General features: G+C 44.8%; 1 pseudogene; it reads right to left on the bottom strand.

Annotated features, from left to right (window-relative positions):
• Positions 1 to 2,069: 2,069 nt before the first annotated feature.
• Positions 2,070 to 18,710, bottom strand: LOC139460610 (immunoglobulin superfamily DCC subclass member 3-like; annotated as a pseudogene).
• Positions 18,711 to 22,713: the final 4,003 nt, after the last annotated feature.

Genomic DNA, 22,713 nt, shown 5'->3' with positions numbered 1-22,713 from the left:
TATATATATATATATATATATATACACTCTGGGAAGTCGATTTTAATCGTCACCCATACCACACTTCCTTGGAGTGCCTTAACAACATTTGATACCAAAGTGGTTTGGATCGATTGGAGGTGACCGTACTACTCGTTTGGTTTTCAGTCTGCCAAAAGAATGTGTAGATCATGTATAAAAGTCACTTTTACACCACACCGATTCCCCAAATTGTAATAAATGGACACCATGATACATTCCTGCATCTGCCGAAACAAATAAGGTTTGACATAGGGTTTTCTATGTCAAATGAAAACAAAACAGGAAGTTAAATTCAAAAATTTAATTCATTGAGTACTGAATGTCTGTGGAGTCTTCATTTATTCCTGTAGTTGATCTCTGCAATATAACATAATGTATATACAGTCCACTTGTACTACAAGTATAACAATACACATATAGATACTGTATTCATTAGCATAGAAAGTTTCAAAACTTGTACAGTACGTGAAACTGTATTTCAAAATGGAGACACATTATCAAAACACGAATTATGGTTTTGCAGATCTTTATATTGATGTATTGGGTGAATAAAGAAGCAGGATTCATGTACAGAGAGGGGTGCCTTTTGACACATGTCAATGAATTGTTATCCTACGTTGTACAAATATGCTGAATTAGCTAAATAAAGTTGAGCAACAGTTGGTGGAATATATTGTTATATTGCTATGTATTTGGAAATGTAAATAACGCAAGATGTTTGCAATTATAATGGTGTTATTAACGAACTTTTAAGGGAGGTTTTTACCCAAGACTGGCATTCTAGTGCAGCTAACTCTTCAAGAATGTTACGCTTTGCAAAAGTTTATATTACAGCCTGAACATATTTATCATCAATAAAATCGATAAATGTAAGAAGAGCTATAACAACATTCCTATACTGAGCAAATGATTTTAGAATCCAGAATAACAGAAGATCTAATTATAATCTAGACGCCTGAAGTCTTTAGACTATGGATAATTAAATGGTAAACCATAGATCATCAATTTTGATGAAAGTGTTACTTAGCTTTTGGTTTAATGTGAAATGGTTTGTATTTACGGAGTCTATTTATGCATAATATCAATATCTTTTTAAGAGGTCTTGAATTCAAGCATTTATATTAAGACATTTCGCCACAATATTTTATGTGTATTTATCTATTTGTTGCTAACGCCACATAAAGCAATATTCCAGCCATATGACGGTGACCTGTAAATAATCTAGTCTAGACCAAAAAGTGAGTTTGGTTTTACGCTACTAACTATATATCACTTTCGCAGCGAAAAGCTGCAAGATTGTAGATGCGGCGTCAAGCAATAATTAATCACTCACTCACTCAGTCACTGTATTTTAATTATATCATAGCGTGTATGGTTTATGTGGAAGGGCAGCCAAGATGACGCGGGTCGTTGACGTTCATCTCATTGGTCAAACCAAGGATCAAAATCACAGAGATCTCGGGAATCGAGCCCACAATCATTGGACCCTAACATAACGAAGATACACAAAACACAGATATGTTTGTATGTGTCTCAAGGCCTCATTCAGAAATATTCCAGCTAAATGATCGAGGCCTGTAACACTCAAGTCTGGACAAGACAAACCAGTGATTGATATTATGAGCAAGGCCGACGCCGTCGTGCGATCACATGCAATCCATGAAGTGTTTGTCCGAAACATTCTACTCTGTGTTTGTGCGTGCGTGTGTACGTGCGAGTGTGTGCGTGTTGTTTAACGCTGCATTCAGCAACTTCCAGTTGTATGACGGTGGCCACCGAAGACCCCTATCACTACCCCTAGCGCCTTACGTCCAGACTCGGTTGTTAGGGGCAGATTCGAACCCGGTATCCCTGGGGGTTCCCAAGCTAGTCACCTCTACGACTAGCCATAGGTTACATAGCACACATTCTACCCGAGACAAAACTGAATCTGTCTCAGGGACGTCATAAGTACACATAGAAATCACGTAAAAAACATAAGCTTTATTACAATGAGGATATATCATATGTATATATAACTTCAATGCAAGAAAATAATCAGTCTTGAGTATCCGCCGACACAGATTCCATAGCGCGTAAAACGCAAACTACAGTGAAAAGTATATGCATAGATCACTGAAAATCAGTGATGACACCAGGTGTTCGCGAACAGGGTAAGTACGTCCTCCCCCAACGATAGCACCGCCATTCACACAATGTGCATACATAACTACATGTTATCAAGAAAGTATGAGAATGTCTGGTCTATTGTGCTTGTAAAACAATACTTTTCAGTGAATACACAGTGCCATTTAGAAAGTGGTCAAATGTAACAAATGTTATATTTGGGATAACACTTTCTTAGTAAAGTACAGATTCTCGTACTTTTTGGGGGTTGAGTCCCGTCCGGGATTCGATACTTTTCAAAAACAAATATCTTCTATTTAAGATTTTCTAACGATGGTCAATTTTCATACACAGTTGTACCGCTGTGACTTGTGTCTATGTAGTGTGTTGTCTCTGCTTGAATACCTGGAAGGAGAAACAGTAGTTCAAAGACACAATGTTAATATAAAAGGGAAAGAGTACAGTTCACACGGTAATACAACACTGTCACGTTATTCACGAAGTGCAGGCCATCGGCCAGTTACATGTTGAAAAACTGCTGCAGCCAAGTTTTACATTTCTTTTCTCACATTATTTGCATAAAAAATTAACATTCCCTAGTTTAGTAAACTAGCAAATATATAATTTTTGGGGGGGACATTCAACTGACACAGGTGTTCTACACAAATGCACTACAAGTCCATAGAAAAGGATCTTATCCACTTTCGATATATCCCCAGGAACAGGTTTCTTGACATGCACAGTTTCTATTATATACTATATGAGCGTGCAAAAGCCACACGCAATTTATCTATAGTGATAAAGCCAATATAAAATACGAAAACGCTTTAAAGCCTAGAGATAGGGAGGCATGCCAATCCTGTTGTTAAGTAATAGTGTCAGCTACAAGGAAACAAAAGAATCTATCCTAACAAAAGACTGGTCTTCCTTCACAAAACCAAATCTCGTTTCATATGTTAATTATTTCAACTTTGAAAGCCTCTTTATTCTCCCCTTATTAGCATCAAGTGAAAATAAATTATAACACTTTTTGGGAAAACTAAAAGTTGGCTTAACACGAACTTATACTGGTATTTTAAATAACGTTTATAAGCAAATTTAAAATATGGGATATCTTCCACATTCACCAAGGACAATGTGGATAGTTTTACACTGAGATAATGTGTCATGTGAGGTCATGTGGAGTTCGACGTCGCGTTCAAGAATATTGCACATGTGTGTCTGTGTGTTTGTGTGTGTGTCTCGCTGTATGTATGTGCGTCTGTGTCTGTCTGTCTGTCTGTCTGTGAGTGTGTGTGAGGCTACTCGTACTGGTCCGGAGATACCATGAAACAGCTTAACATATCTGCCCCACCTAGACACAATATACTGACTCCGAGCCGACCAGTCCTTGTTTAAGCCCCTTATTGCCGAGAGTCAGGCAGGGTAACAAAAAGTACCATTCTTAAATGCCTTTTTGCATGCACGGCTCGAGAATGTCCGACCTTCAACTCCCCGGGGAGACGCTCTACCCACAAGAACACGGAGTCTTCAGCACTGGAAATGATCTTAGTCTATGGGTGCCGCCTTTAACCAAGGGTCAAAGGTTTATCTGTAACCCAATTGGTTTATACTTGCTGGTACTTAGGGGCGTTATACAGTAGTGTACATACCTGTTGTTGCACCTTGGGGTTGAATCATTTCATAGGTGTTTGTGTTGTCCTGATCTTGTTGCAAGGTGGAGTAGGTTGGCATGCCTTGAAATTAAGAGTGAGTGAGTGAGTGAGTTGGGTTTAACGCCTAATTGAACAGTATTCAAGTTATATTGCGGCGTGCCAGTTTGATGTGGGGGAGATACGCCAAGGTTATGTAGGTCTTAGACGTGTACCACGATAGTGTAACCTAGCAACGCGGTTAGAGTGCTGACAAACCCATAAACATTATAAAGGAGAACCGGGATTAAAACCCACGTTAAAAGGTCTGTCAGGCTCAGACAACTGGGCCACCCATATCCCTTCAAATTACGATACAGTTATTGACGACATTGCAAGATACTAAACACCTTCACAGGCCAATGGGAGAGATGATGAAGTCTTAAAGCTATGGAATCCTGGAAGGGACATTGCAAGATACTAAACACCTTCACAGGCCAATGGGAGAGATGATGAAGTCTTAAAGCTATGGAATCCTGGAAGGGACATTGCCTCGTTGTCGCCCATTTTAACGCCTTTGCACACATTTTAGATAGGGCGACAATGAGGTAGCGCGACATAGTGTGAGCTTGAAAATGTCGCGTTGCCGCTCTGTCGCTCTTTGATTACTTTTGAAATATTTTGCTTTTCTTTTGGTAAGGGCGAAAAAGCCATAATGTCCCTTCTAGGATCCCATATAAAGCTCCCTCGTGGCACGGGAATTTCGGTTACAAATAACACTGGATTCTCAGTACCTTTGAATCACCACGGGGATAGTTAAGAAAGGATTGATATCATGTTTCTTATAAATAGAACCTTCGATTAATTCATAAACGATCGTGTCTCATATGTGTGTACAGAGTATATTAAATGTAACTATTACATACCGGGGTTCTGGTGCCTTTGGCTGAAATAAAAGATATAGAAACAATTATTTTGATTTAATACCTCAAATAAGTTTAGTGCAATAAAACCGAATATTTGTAGTGACATTTAAGTATTTAAAGAGTACATTGAGTGAAGTGAGGTGAAATAGGGTTTAACGTCGATAATTGCACTCCTATAGCAACATGCATGCACCTCTGTGTGTGAGAGAGAGAGAAACAAAGAGAGAGAGAGAGAGAGAGCGTGCTAGCCCACTCAGGTACCATGCCGCAGTTTTACATGAGTACCTATGAGTACCCCATAGTGTACTGACACAGTGCCGACCAGTCGTTGTTCTATCCCCTTAGTACCGAGCGCCAGGCAGGGCAATAACAAGTACCCCGTTTTAATGTCATGACGCGGCAGGGAAACGAACCGCTGACCTCTGCTCTCCGGGTACATGCTCTGTCCACTAAAGCACGGGGCGGTCCGGACGTCGAATAGTTGTAGTCACAGTTTTCCATTTAATTATTTAACGTGCACGTCGTGTGAGAAGTTCATACCTGTCATCTTGAACGTCAGAAGCTGTTTCTGGAACAAAGATAACACAACCCATTAACACCTTTTCTTTCTCTGGGTCGTGCTATCAACCAGAGAAGACCCCAGGCCAAACAGATGAAACTAAGCAATTGGCTTCACAAGTGTTTGACGTTAACAAGAACTATGTGACCCTGGCAGATGATGGGAAACCTCCCTCGTTATATATTCATTACTGAGCGACTAGCCACTGGCTACTGAGCACTGCCTTAGCGTCTCAATTAGAGGTGGGAATCAGCTGGAATTATTATTAGAGACACGAAACGTTTTCAGACACTGCTTCTATTTATGACATTCTTTTCTATGAGTGTGTGGGAGTGAGTATGGTTTTACGCCGCTGTTAGCAATATTCCAGCAATATCACGGCGGGGACGCCAGAAATGGGCTTCACACATTGTACCCATGTGATGAATCGAACCCAGGTCTTCGGCGTGGCGAGCGAACACCTCAACCACAAGGCTACCCAACCTCTCTTTTACGCGAAAGAAGGCGCCACAGGATTGAATAAAAACATAATACCACAGTTTGCTTTTAGGACATCCGGGTTGTACAGTGAACAATTCATTTGTTTCCAGCCCTCCTCCCCATCACCATCTTCTCGAGGCAAGGGAGTTAACTGACTATAAAGTGGAAACTGGAATTTAATAGTCAGTTATCGCTCTGCCTCGGCAGATGCCCCATCACAGTATATTACATACATTGTCGGTCCACTATTTCCTTACTTCATTATTGCGGGTTAAATCGATAAGTCTCCGCAGTCTGTTTATTTGTACACACCTTTAGTTTTGGCGAAAGACTGACGTTTTGACTTAACTAGGGGTATAGTTAATCCAATAATGAGCACAGAAGATAGTCCAAGAGCAACTCCGAGTCCAATGACCGCTACAGGAGATGAACGTGTGCATGCATCTGGGAAGGACACACAATATGTCATTAGTGCCAAAATCGAATAGAATTTGCATATAAGAAAAAAACGTATTCAAATGACACGTGTAAAACGGTTGATCTCACATACTAACCAGAAGGATACATATAAGAGGACATACTGTAGGCATCTGCCATGTCCACTTAATCACCTGCCGGTCTAGATGCTATCTTAAGTCGCCTTGTCGCGAACACCTGGTGTCATCACTATTTGAAAGTGATTCATTAACACATTCTTATGATATAGTTGGAATCGTTCAAAAGACGCTGCATTTAGTAGAGATTTCATATGCTTATGTAAAGGGTTTTGTCGTTTGTATTTAAAGAGAACCTTTGTTTATTTGTGTTATTTTTCACTAACACTTTTTGAAGAACATTTAGCAGTTCATGATTCAATGTGTACGTTCCTCATGTTCACACTTGACGACCTCTTGACCAAGTGCAAACAGGCACCAGACGATTGAAGTCTGCTTTTAGAAGAGATTTCTTATAACTATGGCTTTGTTTGTTACTTTGTTCATGTACCTGATGTTTTGGAAGATATGGCCTCGGTGAAAGGACTGGTGTTGTTTCCTTCCCAGTCGTTACGTGACAGAAGTTTCAACTCATAGACGGTTCCGGGGGTAAGTTGTGGTATCTCGGCATACACAAACCCACCCGGGTTATCACTGAAACTCCTCACCCCCCAGGCGCCACCCCCAGGTACCCGGTAAAACAGGGAGAACGTCTGTGTGAAGTCCCCACCAGGAGAGTTTGGCTTCCACTTTACAATGATACTGGTAAAGGTTGTTGCAACTATTTGAAGATCGAGTGGAACCCGAGGTGGACCTTTTAAACGGAAAATAATATTAATATCCAGTCTCATTGAAATCAGATCTTATTTATCGCTACAGCACAGAAAGCAGCTTTCTCAAGCTTTACGGCACTCGTTTCAAAATTGTGACTTCCATTTCAGACTATGCTACAAATATTTTTGACCATTGTTCTCCATTCAAAATTTGAAAACTGAGCAAACGAAAATTCTGGAATGTCTGGCGCACGGGTCGCCCAGTCGTCTAAGGCGCCGCGATTCGATGTGCAGAAATGTGTCCCTTGGACACGCCAGAAACCTATGATTGTGGGTTCGAATCCCGGATTGCCTCGATTATGTTTCTAGGTTAGTAAGCACCATACCCGTGCTCTTGGGTTTCACCAAAGTGGTAAACGTCTGAGACCTGCATCACTTTGGGCTTTCCTCCCACATTAAGCTGACACGCCGTGATATGACTGAAATAAAGTTAAAAGCGGCATTAAACCCAACTCACTCATTCGTCTTACGAGGATCCGCTTATCGTGGGGTCGAACTCCAGATCATACCCGTGCTCGTGGGTTTCACCAAAGTGGTGAATGTCTGAGACCTGCATCACCTCGAGCTATCCTCCCACATTAAGCTGGCCCGCCGCGATGTAGCAGAAATACTCTTTAAAGTGGAGTTGATCCTCTCCCAGTAAAAATATTACAAAATCAGGTACCGACCATTTCATTTTGAGGTCTGGGATTTTGGTGTGTTTTTTACGACCCAGCATGTCTTGAGAACGTTTGTTCAATAAAACCTGAGGAGAAAGATTTTTTCGGGCATTTTAGAGGGTTTAAATGCCAGGCCCCCAGAATATGAAATGGTCGCTCCATAGTGGTAAGTGATGTACCTGCCAATGAGAGTGATACGGATGACTGGGTGCATCCCCGGGCGTTGCACACAGACACGACATACACCCCTGCATCAGCCGGCTGAACGCGTCTCACAACAGTAGACACAACAAAGCCGCTGCGTAAAGCCGTCAGATTGTTTCTTCTCAACGTTACCATTACAGATCTGACTTCATCCTCGGGCACAGCTAAACCACCAGGTGATGTCCAGTTGACGGACGAATAGTTCATGCTGCTGCTGTAAAATGTCTGTTCCAATGTAACGTCTTGGCCCGGTTCTGCAGAAACGTTCCCTTCAGCGTCAGGGGTAAACTTGGGATATGCTGCAGGTGAAAAGTGACTTAAAGAGAAATTAAGCTGTCGAATATATTTACAGAGACGTGTCAGCTGTGTATATTATTTTACTAATTATGTATGAAGAAGGTTTTAGCAGCTGATGATTCAATGTGTTATTTTCTCATTTTCAGTATTGACGACCCTTTGACCAAGAGTGAAAACGAGAACCAGACAATTATAGCTGTGTGATTAGTTCGTTTGTTTGTTTGCTGATTTGTTTGTTTGCTGATTTGTTTGTTTGTTGATTTGTATGTTGTTTGTTTGTTTTTTTGTTGTTGTTGTTTTCGAAGGCTTCATTCAGCAATATTCCTACATGACGGTGGCCTGTAATTTTCGGGTCCAGACCATACACGCCGGTATTGCGAGCCAAGTCCCACGGTATCGGGTACGATGACATGGAATCAGTCAAGTCACCAATGTTGCCCACCAGATGCATATAATTGCCAACCCAGTACCCAATAATACCCAGCAGCAGTGAATATCTTACCGAAATCTAAACCTGTTCACTCAACTACAAGATTGAAAGATATGACAGTATATATTTACAAAATGGAGGTTTACAGTGAATTCACTTAAATACAAAACTCACACCATGAACAAGTTTGAAAGTGGTCAAATGTAACAAACGTACTTTTAGGGTTGAGTCCCGTCCGGGATCCGAACCCACACCTGCCAGAGTGAGGCACCTAATCGACAGCACACAAAGTCAGCGATCTAACCCATTCAGCCACCGAGGCTTCCACAAAAATGTAAGAGAATCTGTACTTCACTGAGAAAGTGAAAATATAACATTTGTTATTACTCGCACCATTTAAAATTTGAAAAAAAACATATTCACCATTCACAATGACATTGGCACGTTTTCTCTGAACTACGGTGTTATTAGCATCCTTGACTCCGTTGTCAACGCTGCACTCGTACACGCCGTCGTCAGTGTAGCTGGCATCAGGGATTACCAACGTGTAGCTGTTCGCAGATTGTCTACCTGGTATAACACCGACTAAGTTTTCCATCCAGTATTGAGAGAAACTCCTGAAGTTGTAGTTAGTCGGTCGACCATCCACTTCACAAGTTAGAACCAACGTTTGCCCCTCGTTGACTTCGACTGGATGGAAGACTATATCAGGTGCATCTGGCAATACAAATGTCATTGACCAGTCAGTGTTTATATAACTGCCACATGGAAACTACGCGTGAACATCCGGGTTACATTCGGTCTTCAGCAACTATGCTTGTAGTAAGAGGCGACTAAGGTTGGCTGGCTTGTTGTTTTACGCCGCACTCAGCAATATTCCAGTTATATGACGGCTGTCTGTAAATAATCGAGTCTGGAGTGGACAATCCAGTGGTTTATATCATGAGCATCAATCCACGCAATTGGGATCGATGACATGCATCAACCAAGTCAGCGAGCCTGACCACCCGATCCCGTTAGTTGCCTTTTACGACAAGCATAGTCGCCTTTTACGGCAAGCATGGGTTGCTGAAGATCTTTTCTACCCCGGCTCACTGACTTGGTTGATGCATGTCATCGTATGATGTCAATCACTGTATTGTCTGGTCCAGACTAGATTATTTACAGGCCACCGTCATATGGCTGGAATATTGCTGAGTGTGGCGTTAAACAACAAACAAGCGAACAAACAAACATGGACACTACAACAGATGACAAGACACGTATTACAAAAACATAGCCAGAAAATGTGGTTTCACTACATTGACTGCGATTGTTTTAGAACTGTTTTAACTCCCTTAAAACGCGTCTGAGATAGAGATTGTTTCTGACGTATATCATCCCTTTCATTAAATATGACCGCCTCCGTGGCGTAGTGGATAAAACGTCTGCCCGGGGAGCGGAACGTCGGTGGCGCTGTCCCCGGCAGCCTCATACCAAAAGACGTTAAGATATGATACATGTTGTTTCCCTGCCTGGCGTCGGCACTAAGGGCCTAAAACAAGGAGTACGCACACACACTCACACACACACACACACACACACACACACACACACACACACACACACACACACACACACACCACACACACCACACACACCATACACACACACACACACATGAAGTGCAATAATAACGCGACGTTAAACCCCATCTCACCTCACCTTTCATTAAATTATTTGAAAGCATTCATGTTAAATAAGTGTCATCAATAATAACGTACACAAAACCTCAAGTATTGCCCTTTTTGACCGTGCTGATGTCTGACCGTTGACGTTAGAAGCTTCACATCGAGTTATCCCCCCCTGATCTGCCCTGCTTATAGTGGCAGTGACTGTGCTTGTTGTCTGTGCCAGGACACCAGATGTCACCACGGTGTCAGTAGACAACCCCACAACAGCACGAAGTCCGGACCAGGTCACTGTGGGGTTGGGGAAACTTGGGGAGGTCACACAGGTCAAGGTCAAATGTTGTCCTTCAGCTATTGCCAGCTCTTCATTGTCAGAAGTGATGTTTGCCAATATCACAGACGAGACGGGTACTGAAATACGATAGGGCTACTTTAATGGATACTTGTGGTTCATACTATCGAAAATGTATCATGTACAATACAATAATGGACATTTGTAATGGCCCTCATCCCCCTACTGATGCAAGCTCTCAGCGCTACATTAGTGTTACACTTATCAATGGATTCGCGTGGACTCGAGCTTCAGCCTCATCTTCCTGAGGAGTATTCAAATCAAAATGCCTCTCGAAGAATGTACTAAAATGTTTACAGGCACATAGCATCTCTTACTACCGGGTACCCATTTACAGCAGGATGAAAAGAGACAACCCGTTAGCCTGAGGTTTAGTGTGGCGCAGGACAGAAGCCCAGGAAACTCTAGGAGCCAAGCTTGTCGAACTTGGTATTCGATCCACCTTCTCTCCCCAACCAAAGTTGTTTCATTTGTGACATAGGCGCTGAATATACCACGTGCATCCACAGTAAGGAATAGAAACTATTAGCTGAATTCCACGTAAGCATTTATAACTGTTTGATTCTAGACCGCCTCCGTGGTCTAGTGGTAGAGCGTCCGCCCGGAGAGGGGAAGGTCCGGGGTTCGATCCCCGGCCGCGTCAAAAGACGTTAAAAAATAGTACTTGTTGCCCTGTCTGGCGCTCGGCATTCAGGGGCTAAAACAAGGACTGGTCGGCTCGGAGTCAGTATACTGTGTCTGAGTGGGGTATTCATGTTAAACTGCAGCATGGTATCTCAGTGAGGTAGCACTATAAATCGGCATCAGTCCGGACTAGTACAAGCAGCCACATAAACACACACACGTACATGCACGTCTCTATTTAAGTGCAATAATCTTGGACGCGACGTTAACCCCCATTTCACCTCACCTCACCACCTGTTTGATTCTAAACGCATTTTGACATCTATAACAAATCATATACACTGTTCTTCGTGTCCAATCCTTCACGAAATCTACCAAACCTTAAATGACTTGTTACTGAAATCAAGAAACGACTTTAAGATTTTGAATTGTTTTGAATCTTGCTGATTCGCATAACGACAGTGAATCCACGGTCCTTCCGGGTCATATTAGTCCCGGGCACTTCATGTTCGGTGTCCGTCGGTTATTGACAGGGCCCATCTAGATGCGGCTTACTTTACTTGGCCTATTGTTGAATGTGGCGTTAAAACACTCACAACATGAAAGCGTTTGTTGAACCAACATTCTTTTACCCGGACCTTGTCCCGAGAAGATTGTTCGGGTTAGAATTGGTCTTCAGCAAGAGGCGACGTCATAAGAGGCGACTAACGGAATCGGGTGGTCAGGCTCGCTGACTTGGTTGATGCATGTCATTGTATCCTAATTGCGTGGATTGATGCTCATGATGTCGGTCACTGGATTGTCTGATTATTTGCAAAATGCCGTCATATAGCTAGAATATTGCTGAGTGCGGCGTTAAACAAAAAACAAACAAATTTACCCGGAAATTGTATTGCCCCAGTCGATCTGGACCTTGTGTATGTGGGAGGGTCAAACGAGTCATGTTCCACTGTGACTGTCATAGGGCTTGTCCTGTTAAATAGACTGGCTGTGTTTCCTGATAGAGACAGGGTGTTGGTGGTCTGGACCTGGCCGGAGGGACAAGAACCCTGGGAGGAAGATGTACTGCTGGGAAGGACGCCTCTCTGAAACCGAAAACAGGAGTTAGAGAACCAGGCTATGTTCCCAGATAGAGACAGGGTGTTGGTGGTCTGGACCTGGCCTGGGGGACAAGAACCCTGGGAGGAAGACATACTGCTGGGAAGGACGCCTTTCACTCCCTGAAACAGAAAAAAGTGGCAAGGAGGGCTGGGTGTCTCTCGACTTTGTTCCTGAGTAAGGTTTACATATGAGAGACGAACAAGGCCCTTGAAGAAGAGACCCTTGGTGGAATAGGTCTTCAGCAACCAATGCTTACCGTAAACGGCGGCCGACGAGATGGATGTGGTCAGACTAGCTGACCTGGTTGATGCATGCCATGGATCCAAATTGCGTGGATATATGCTCATGATATCAATCACTTGATTGTCGATTACGTACAGATATATAGCTGGAATATTGCTGAGTGTGGCGTAAAACAACAAACCAACCAACCAGCCATGGAGAAAACGTCACCACAGAGAGAAATACACCTATGTGTTCCAGAACGACTGGACAAGAATAATTGTGCCTCAGATCTAACAAAATTGAAATATTCTTCGCTGGGTATGTTGGATGTCCTGAACAAACAATGTTGAGAAATAAAATAATCTTGTTCGTCACCTCCTTCAATGAAATCAGATTTATGACTTTAGGAAAAGGACCGCCTCAGCGGTTTTGTGGCTGAGCGTCCGCCCAGAGTGCGGAAGGGTGTGAAAGTTAGATCACCGGCCGCGCCATACCAGTATACTGTGACTGAGTGAGTGAGTGAGTGAGTGAGTGAGTATGGTTTTACGCCGCTTTTAGCAATGTTCCAGCAATATCACGGCGGGGGACACCAGAAATGGGCTTCACACATTGTACCCATGTCGGGAATCGAACCCGGGTCTTCGGCGTGACGAGCGAACGCTTTCACCACTAGGCTACCCGACCACCCCCACTGTGACTGAGAGGGGTATTCATGTTAAACCTCGGCATGGTATCTCAGTGCACCAGCACTGGCATCAGTCCGGACTAGTACAAGCCGCCACACACACAAGTGCATGTACGTCGCTATATCAGTGCAAAAGAAATAAACCCCATTTCACCTCACCGCAAAGGCCGAAAACGACCAATATATCTGTTTCACCATTGTTTCGCTTAAACTGTCGCCTCTCACAACAAACACCGTTGGGAACCATTCCAGCTCGGCATACCCAAGTGAGGCTACATCCTACATAAGAGCACACCAGTTTCACCTGTTGATACGTCCACGTGATGACAGCAGCAGGAGTTGCGCATGGCGCGGTGACGCTGATGCTGATGTTTCCGTCTGGTGTCACAGAAGAAGGGAGAGACGTCAGCCGAGGAGTGTAGGTTACCAGGTCCCAGTCAAGTACAGCTGTGATGTGAAAGGGTTAAACCATGGAAAAGGTAAATAAGAAATATTTACTAGAAATAACAGTGTGGGTTTAGCATGAAAAACTTCAAAACTTGGAATTTAAGCTTTAGTTATCCCAAGTCACTTGCAATTCATAAGTGGTTATACCATTTGATATTCTGAGGATTAGGGAAGGGCCTTGATAACATTGAAAAAAGTAATTTGTTCCGAAAAATGCTGTAAAAATAATTCGTCTTTCGGTATTACCTCGGAAACTGAGCATGCTGGATCACTTTATATGTTATGGGTGAAGGGGCGGTCAACCTCTTCTTTGAGAGAAATGATTTTATTATATAAAGCTCATATAGCAAAAATATTCTGTTTCAAACAATAATCAACCTTTCATTATCACTTACATGCAAACTGAGACAAGGGGGTGGAATTGGAAAATAGATCCCCCCCCTGCGTTACATGTCCATGTTCCATTGTCTCGCACTGGGTCCACTGCCTGGATGTAGAGATGCATCTCTCTCGAGGAATTGCTTTGAGTCACAGTGTACTCAGGGAATCCAGATCCACATCGGCCTGATGCCGGAGAACACCCGCCCTGGATTGCATCAGACTTGTAGAAGCGAGCAGTTTGGGTAAATGCCACGTCGAATGTGCAGGAAATAGTCAAGTTGACCCCAGTCACAGGGACCCGCCTGCTGATGGCGATTACTGCAGCAGCATCTGAAACACACATCTCCATCCATTAACAATGTATCAGGGGTTGCATGAGCGTGGGGCATTGTTTTTTATTCCACTTGTTTAATTGATTTCATCACAAGTGACATTAGTTAAAACATTTTACTTCAACGTTTCAATAATGGTCAAATTGCCATTTCCCTTCCTCTGATTTACCCATCTGAACTAGACATAAAAGAGGCCTGTGAAACAGACCCATCTGTTTCATATATAGATCTATGCATACAGATTCTGAGTGACAAAATACTATCCGCCAGATAGAATGACTTTCCCTTTATGTCGGCCAATATTCCAGCAGTTCCAGCCTTTGGTGTCAACATAACACAATTTGTGAGGTACGATCGAGCATGCTCTTCCTTCGAATATTTCAAAGAGCGTCATACGCCTTTCGCTCAAAAGTTGTTTGATCAGCGTTGCAATTTCCAAGGCCTCAGTAAAGCGTTCAATATGTTTTACGGTACACATTTGGAGAACATTTCCAAATCAGTGACAACAATGATCCCCGATGCACTTCCCTAACTTGACTTGTGTTTCTGATCGGCGCCACCTGGTGGCAGTGCTATTTGATAGTCATTTATTAAATACATGCTTACAATATAACTTAAACGCACGCTTACGTTCGTACCTAATTATCTCTGCTTTTGGCAGATATTTCTTATGATTATCTTTGGTCTTTGTCACTTTTACTCAAGATGGCTACTATTGTTTCATTGATTTATTGAAAAGAAGTGACATTTACAACAACAAGTTCTGTTAAAGAAATGGAACATATCTCTTAGATTGGTGTAATCTAACTATGACTGTAGCAGTAACATCTACATAGGATATTATAGGTTAGGTGAAATTGGGTTTAACGTCGCGTCCAAGATTATTGCACGTATATAGCGGCGTGCATGCACAGTGTGTGTGTGTGTGTGTGTGTGTGTGTGTGTGTGTGTGTGTGTGTGTGTGTATGTGGCTGCTTGTACTAGTCCGAACTAATGCCGATTTATAGTGCTACCTCACTGAGATACCATGCCGTAGTGCAACATGAATACCCCACTCAGACACAGTATACTGACTCCGAGCCGACCAGTCCTTGTTTTAGCCCCTTATTGCCATGCCTCAGACAGGGTAGCAACAAGTACCATCTTTTAACGTCTATTGGTATGACGCGACGTGGGATCGAACCCCGGACCTTCCGCTCTCCGGGCGGACGCTCTACCACTAGACCACGGAGGCGGTCCACTAGATATTATAACCGCATCTCCGTGGAGATAAGTATTTCTATGATAGCACTGCATCGTCTAACCCGACTTGTAGCTACATGGTGGTGTATGTACTTAACAACTAAACATTACAAGGGTCGCTACATTTTCTCTAGAGAGGACCGTTTGAATAACCCATGGTACCTGGTATTATCTCTCACTGAAGTTATTTAAGTATCACGGTGTCAAGATGTAGTAAATCATAATTAATGGATATGAAAGTGTACCCGTTTAGCGTATGTGGATTAAAACGGGTCGCCACTATCTAAGCCTGTTAGTTGTAGCAGTAGCAGTAGTAGTGGTAGTGGTAGCAGTAGCAGCAGTAGTAGTGGTGGTAACAGTAGCGGCAGTAGTTGACACACCGATGTTAGGCCAATGGTGGGTGTATGTTGGCATGCCCCTGTTTGTATGGGGATATTGGGCCAACAATGGATATGAACTTCTATAATCTTAACATTTTCATTTTATTTAACAATACTTTGAAAAATTACAAACTTAGTTTTTCATTAATAACATCAACACTCTTTACTTTACTCTTTTGTGCAACCAATATATACATTTGACATATATTTTCAACTATTTTATAGATCTGCATATTCACTGCGACACTGTAGGCGACAAACTTTGCTCGTGATTGGTAGGCTCCTGTTCGTGACTGGATGGATTATTTCCGAGGAAATTAACTGGAATATTTTCTGATTTCTTGCTTCAGAGAAAGGTTTCGTTAAAATGAAATAAAGACAACAACAAACCAACAAAGAATGGCATCAGCCAGTGTGCCACCACAATATACTCGGCACAACCTAAATCCCACCCCTATTAATGCACTGAAACGGGCCGATATCATCTACCCACATTGGGCCAACGTTAAGCGCGACATTGAGCCAACATTGATTCAATACCTCTGTGTTAGCTTGGGAGGAACGTATCGTCTCCGTCGCTATACGGCGGACATATTGCCAATGCGACAAAAAAAACTCACAACACTCACTCACTCACTCACTCACTCACTCACCCACCCACCCACTCACTCACTCACTCACTCACTCACTCACTCACTCACTCACCCACTCACTCACTCACTCACTCACTCACTCACTCACTCAAACCTAAAGGTCACAATGATATCCAATGTACAACATAACATATATTGTTTACACCCAGGTAAAGGTTCTGAATGCTTCTTCAGGTAATGACCCGTGAAGATCCAGGTTAGAATAGGTCTTCAGCTACCATTGCATGTCCTATGAGGCTACTATGCTTGTCGTAAGAGGCCACTAATGGGATCGCAGCTACCATTGCATGTCCTATGAGGCTACTATGCTTGTCGTAAGAGGCCACTAATGGGATCGAATGGTCAGGCTCGCTGACGTGGTTGATGCACGTCATCGTATCCCAATTGCGAGCATAGATGCTCATGATGTCAATCATTGGATTGTTTGGTCCAGACTCGATTATTATCAGACCGCCATCATTTAGCTGGACTATTGCTGAGTGCCGCGTTAAACAACAATATTGTTATAAGGTTAAAAATGCTTCTCAAAAACATTAGAAAATGATAACAAATAAAACCATTATAGCTGCAATGAGGAGTTGCATTAGATATAGTTTGTGACAGAACTTTTAGTTTGAAAGGAATCAATAGATAAAAGACATTTCACATTTATCACAAGTGTACTCTGGAATTTCATAATTATCATTGGATTGGTTTCTGGCTATCGTCCATTAGTTAGTTTCAAGGTATATTTCATTTGGAGCTTCCGGATGCGTGTCACAAAATCAATAGAGAGATGAGCAATATGGCACGTTGGCTTCTGTATTTTTCCGATTACGACACACATGAGTTCATGGTCAGATCAACGAATCAAAATGAGGTATTATGACATGTGACAAGGACAGGCCAGGCTCGAACACTATAAAATGATACCTAAGGCTTCAACATTAGGAGAAGAGAGCGCGGTTTGCAATCGATCGAGTCGAATCCCGATCGTTCTAAGTTTCCCCCAGCTAGTGACGAGCCTGGCCAGTCTGATCCTGTCCTGTATTGATAGATGGGCTGAGAGTAAGTAAAACTATGTGAGTATAAACTGGTGTTGCGTTACTTTATTATGTGTGTGTGAATGCTGATAGAGACAACTTGGAGTAAGTGTCATTAGACCAATCACTCCTTGACGGAGCCGAGCCGTGGTGGACAAGGCGAGGGCAATGTCATGGCTTAATTGACCACAAGGACCAGGAACGGCAATACATTTAGTAACTGTAGCAGGGTCGCACTGGACGCCCAAAGGCAGTTACGACAATATTCAGGTCGTGGTGCTGTATATTTTAATGCAACATCTCATGTAAATGCATTGTCTTCGTCTATATGTGTTGTGTTATACTACATGCCAGTCAATTTGCTGAAATATCATTTCTTTAGCTTCTCTGCATTATTGGGAGTATGAGTGAACCGGTCGCGTAAGCTACCGCAATTCTCTATGCAGAGTTGCGTCCCTTAGGCGTGCCAGCTTGATTATGTTTCAAGGTTTGTCAGCACTTTATCCGTGCTCACCTTAGTGGTCCACATCTAAGTCCTGCATCACTTCGGGCTTTCATCTGACCTGAAACAAACGCGCCGTGACATAACTGAAAATAGTAACGTGCTACACACGTCGGCCATTCGCTGCATTATTACCCTACAACAACCTTCAGTCCTCCCACTTGAAATAGAAACAGCGCGATGATTATTTAACGAAGACAACAGCATGTGTTCTAATACTTAAACAGTGAAAACAAGCCGTTCCGCTTATCGCCGTATAAGTATTAGCGATACTTCGTGATCCTATTTCAAGTGGCGAAGACTATGAAAGTGTAAGATAGTATCCGCCCAGAGATCAGTAATGCTGATGATGTTAGAGCATTGCTGTGTATTCATCTACATGGTATCTAGAGACTGCATGTTGAAACCACTTACCAGTTATAGAGGTAAAACCAGTTAGCCAGATCATGCAGAGGACCGGCCCCGGAACGTCCATGGTGACATAGGAAGTGTCACTGCATTGGGACCTTGAATAAGCATACTCACCTATACACTGACAAAGCCTTTTCGCGTTTAAATTCCGGGTTACTGAACCGCTTCTTTGTGTTGATTTTGTGAGTGGATTGAATATCACAAACTAGGTCATAGCACACAGTATCACATAGTCATATCACATATCACATGACAGATTAACCATAGGAATATGACTACCACTACCTACCACTCACCCACCACAACCGTCTACCACTACCTCGCACTCACCCACCACAACCGTCTACCACTACCTCGCACTCATCCACCACAACCGTCTACCACAACCTCGCACTCATCCACCACAACCGTCTACCACTACCTCGCACTCACAACCGTCTACCACTACCTCGCACTCATCCACCACAACCGTCTACCACTACCTCGCACTCACCCACCACAACCGTCTTACCACTACCTCGCACTCACCCACCACAACCGTCTACCACTACCTCGCACTCACCCATCACAACCGTCTACCACTACCTCGCACTCACCCACCACAACCGTCTACCACTACCTCGCACTCACCCACCACAACCGTCTTCCATCACCTTTCACTCACAACCGTCTACCACAACCTCGCACTCATCCACCACAACCGTCTACCACTACCTCGCACTCACAACCGTCTACCACTACCTCGCACTCACCCATCACAACCGTCTACCACTACCTACCACTCACCCACCACAACCGTCTACCACTACCTCGCACTCATCCACCACAACCGTCTACCACTACCTCGCACTCACCCATCACAACCGTCTACCACTACCTACCACTCACCCACCACAACCGTCTACCACTACCTCGCACTCACCCACCACAACCATCTACCACTACCTCGCACTCACCCATCACAACCGTCTACCACTACCTCGCACTCTCCCACCACAACCGTCTATCACTACCTCGCACTCACCCACCACAACCGTCTTCCATCACCTTGCACTCACAACCGTCTACCACAACCTCGCACTCATCCACCACAACCGTCTACCACTACCTCGCACTCACAACCGTCTACCACTACCTCGCACTCACCCACCACAACCGTCTTACCACTACCTCGCACTCACCCACCACAACCGTCTACCACTACCTCGCACTCACCCATCACAACCGTCTACCACTACCTCGCACTCACCCATCACAACCGTCTACCACTACCTCGCACTCACCCATCACAACCGTCTACCACTACCTCGCACTCACCCACCACAACCGTCTACCACTACCTCGCACTCACCCACCACAACCGTTTTCCATCACCTTGCACTCACAACCGTCTACCACAACCTCGCACTCATCCACCACAACCGCCTACCACTACCTCGCACTCATCCACCACAACCGTCTACCACTACCTCGCACTCACCCATCACAACCGTCTACCACTACCTACCACTCACAACCGTCTACCACTACCTCGCACTCACCCACCACTACCTCGCACTCACCCATCACAACCGTCTACCACTACCTCGCACTCACAACCGTCTACCACTACCTCGCACTCACCCATCACAACCGTCTACCACTACCTCGCACTCACCCATCACAACCGTCTACCACTACCTCGCACTCACCCACCACAACCGTCTACCACTACCTCGCACTCACCCACCACAACCGTTTTCCATCACCTTGCACTCACAACCGTCTACCACAACCTCGCACTCATCCACCACAACCGCCTACCACTACCTCGCACTCACCCACCACAACCGTCTACCACTACCTCGCACTCACCCACCACAACCGTTTTCCATCACCTTGCACTCACAACCGTCTACCACAACCTCGCACTCATCCACCACAACCGCCTACCACTACCTCGCACTCATCCACCACAACCGTCTACCACTACCTCGCACTCACCCATCACAACCGTCTACCACTACCTACCACTCACAACCGTCTACCACTACCTCGCACTCACCCACCACTACCTCGCACTCACCCATCACAACCGTCTACCACTACCTCGCACTCACAACCGTCTACCACTACCTCGCACTCACAACCGTCTACCACTACCTCGCACTCACCCATCACAACCGTCTACCACTACCTCGCACTCACAACCGTCTACCACAACCTCGCACTCACAACCGTCTACCACTGCCTCGCACTCACAACCGTCTACCACTACCTCGCACTCACAACCGTCTATCACTATCTCGAACTCACAACAACCGTCTATCACTATCTCGAACTCACAACAACCGTCTATCACTATCCCGCACTCACAACAACCGTCTACCACTACCTCGCACTCACCCACCACAACCGTCTACCACTACCTCGCACTCACCCACCACAACCGTCTATCACTATCCCGCACTCACAACAACCGTCTACCACTACCTCGCACTCACAACAACCGTCTACCACTACTTCGCACTCACCCATCACAACCGTCTACCACTACCTCGCACTCACCCACCACAACCGTCTATTACTATCTCGCACTCACAACTGTCTACCACTACCTCGCACTCACTCATCACAACCGTCTACCACTACCTTGCACTCACAACCGTCTACCACTACCTGGGACTCACCCATCACAACCGTCTACCACTACCTGGGACTCACCACAACCGTCTTCCACAACCTCGCACTCACAACAACCGTCTACCACAACCTCGCACTCACAACAACCGTCTACCACTATCTCGCACTCACCACAACCGTCTACCACAACCTCGCACTCACAACAACCGTCTACTACAACCTCGCACTCACAACCGTCTACCACTATCTCGCACTCACCCACCACAACCGTCTACCACTACCTTGCACTCACCCACCACAACCGTCTACCACTACCTCGCACTCACCCACCACAACCGTCTACCACAACCTCGCACTCACAACCGTCTACCACTATCTCGCACTCACCCACCACAACCGTCTACCACTACCTTGCACTCACCCACCACAACCGTCTACCACTACCTCGCACTCACAACCGTCTACCACTACCTTGCACTCACCCACCACAACCGTCTACCACAACCTCGCACTCACAACCGTCTACCACTACCTTGCACTCACCCACCACAACCGTCTACCACTACCTCGCACTCACAACCGTCTACCACTACCTTGCACTCACCCACCACAACCGTCTACCACTATCTCGCACTCACCCACCACAACCGTCTACCACTACCTCGCACTCACAACCGTCTACCACTACCTTGCACTCACCCACCACAACCGTCTACCACTATCTCGCACTCACCCACCACAACCGTCTACCACTACCTCGCACTCACAACCGTCTACCACTACCTCGCACTCACCCACCACAACCGTCTACCACTACCTCGCACTCACCCACCACAACCGTCTATCACTACCTTGCACTCACCCACCACAACCGTCTACCACTACCTCGCACTCACCCACCACAACCGTCTACCACTATCTCGCACTCACCCACCACAACCGTCTACCACTATCTCGCACTCACCCACCACAACCGTCTACCACTACCTCGCACTCACCCACCACAACCGTCTTCCACCACCTCGCACTCACAACCGTCTACCACTATCTCGCACTCACAACCGTCTATCACTAACCCGCACTCACAACAACCGTCTACCACTACCTCGCACTCACCCACCACAACCGTCTACCACTACCTCGCACTCACCCATCACAACCGTCTACCACTACCTCGCACTCACCCACCACAACCGTCTACCACTACCTCGCACTCACCCACCACAACCGTCTTCCACCACCTCGCACTCACAACCGTCTACCACTATCTCGCACTCACAACCGTCTATCACTATCCCGCACTCACAACAACCGTCTACCACTATCTCGAACTCACCCACCACAACCGTCTACCACTATCTCGCACTCACAGCCGTCTACCACTACCTCGCACTCACAACCGTCTACCACTACCTCGCACTCACCCATCACAACCGTCTACCACT

Source organism: Haliotis cracherodii, unplaced genomic scaffold (assembly GCF_022045235.1).
Source record: "Haliotis cracherodii isolate W230 unplaced genomic scaffold, xgHalCrac1.p SCAF_14, whole genome shotgun sequence".
Lineage (NCBI taxonomy): Eukaryota > Metazoa > Mollusca > Gastropoda > Lepetellida > Haliotidae > Haliotis > Haliotis cracherodii.
This window is presented reverse-complemented; position numbering and strand designations above follow the sequence as displayed.